Source organism: Passer montanus, unplaced genomic scaffold (assembly GCF_014805655.1).
Source record: "Passer montanus isolate IOZ18808 unplaced genomic scaffold, ASM1480565v1 scaffold1136, whole genome shotgun sequence".
Classification (NCBI taxonomy): Eukaryota; Metazoa; Chordata; class Aves; order Passeriformes; family Passeridae; genus Passer; species Passer montanus.
Window position 1 is genome coordinate 4,558 of NW_024358014.1, and position 2,000 is coordinate 6,557.

The window sequence follows — 2,000 nt, forward strand, 5'->3', positions numbered from 1 at the left end:
CCCCTGCTCGGATGTGTTGTCCCCGCCCCCGGTGGCTCCAGTGGCCACCGGTTGGGTCCTCCCAGTCGTCCCAGTTAATCCCAGTTCCGACTGTAAAGTCCCCCACCCCCCGTCCCAGTTAATCCCAGTTCCGGCCAGTCCCGGTTCCAGTTTCTCACTGTTCGGCCCTAGAGATGCCCAGTTCCCTCCCAGTTCCCTCCCAGTCCATCCCAGTCTCTCCCAGTTTGTCCCAGTTCCAGCCCCAGACCCTTCCCAGCCTCCCAGTTCCCTCCCAGTCCCTCCCCAATCCTTCCCAGTTCCTCCCAGTTCCCTCCCAGTCCCTCCCAGTTCCCTCCCAGTCCCTCCCAGTTCCCTCCCAGTTCCCCTCAATCCTTCCCAGTCCATCCCAGTCTCTCCCAGTCCTTCCTAGACCCTTCCCAGCTCCTCCTAGTTCCCTCCCAGCTCCTCCCAGTCTCTCCCAGTTCCCTCCCAGTCCTTCCCAGTCCCCCGCAGTCTCTCCCAGTTCCCTCCCAGCTCCTCCCAGTTACCCTCAATCATTCCCAGTTCCCTCCCAGTTCCCTCCCAGTCCCCCCCAGTCCCTCCCAGTTCCCGCGGGGGGGTTGCCTGTAAATAACCCCCCAATCACTAATTTTGCTAACGAATAAAAGCGACTATTTTAGTACGAGTTACTCCCGGTTTTTGGGGGGCTGGGGGCTCCCCCGGGGCAAATTTGGACCCCCCGGGGCAAATTCAACCCCCCCGGGGGTAAAAGAGTTCCTAAAAGGGGGAAAATGCCCCCAAAAAGGGAATAAACCACCCCAAAAAGGGGAAAAATCACCACAAAAAGGTGAAATGACAGCAAATAAAGGGTAAAATGACATCAAAAAGGATAAAATGACACCAAAAAGGGGTGGAATGACACCAAAAAGGATAAAATGACACCAAAAATGGGTGAAATGCCCCCAAAAAGGGATAAAATGCCCCCAAAAAGGGATAAAATGACACCAAAAAGGGGTGAAATGACCCCAAAAAAGGATAAAATTACCCCCAAAAGGGATAAAATGACACCAAAAAGGATAAAATCACCCCAAAAAGGGGTGAAATGACCCCAAAAAGGGATAAAATGACACCAAAAAGGGGTGAAATGACCCCAAAAAGGGATAAAATGACACCAAAAAGGGTGAAATTACCCCAAAAAGGGTGAAATGACACAAAAAGGGGTGAAATGACACCAAAAAGGGGTGAAAGACACCAAAAAAGGATAAAATGACCCCCAAAAGGGGTGAAATGACCCCAGAATGGGTAAAAATATTCTAAAACGGGTTAAAAGACTCCCAAAAAGGAGGAAAATGAGCTCAAAATGGGGTAAAATAACCCGAAAATGGGTAAAATAACTTAAAAATGGGGTAAAATAACCTCAAAACAGGCAAAAAATAAAGCAAATCAAAGATAAACAACCCCCAAAACGAGAAAAATAACCCCAAAAATTAGAAATAATCCCCAAAAAAGGGTTAAATAATCCCAAAATGGGTAAAATAATCCCAAAAAGGGGTAAAAAAGCCCCCAAATAAGTAAAAAATAAACCAAATTAAGGAAAAATAATCCCAAAAAGGGCTGAAATAACCCCAAAAAGGGGCAAAATAGTCCAAAAAAAAGGTAAAATAACCCCAAAATGGGGTAAAACCCCCCAAAAATGGTGTAAAAACCCCCAAATAGATAAAAAATAAACCAAATAAAATATAAATAACCCTAAAAAGGGGCAAAATAACCCAAAAATGCACAAAATAATCCCAAAATTTGAAAAAATAACCCCAAAAAACCGTAAAACAACCCCAAAAAGGGGTAAAATAACCCAAATAAAGGACAAATAACCCCAAAAAAGGAGCAAAATAACCCCAAAATTATCAAATAATCCCAAAAACTGGAAAAATAACCCCAAAAATGGGGTCAAAGGACCCCCCTAAATCCCTTTTTTACCCCCCCCCACCCCAAAAAAAAATCACCAAGCTCAGCTCGAGTCT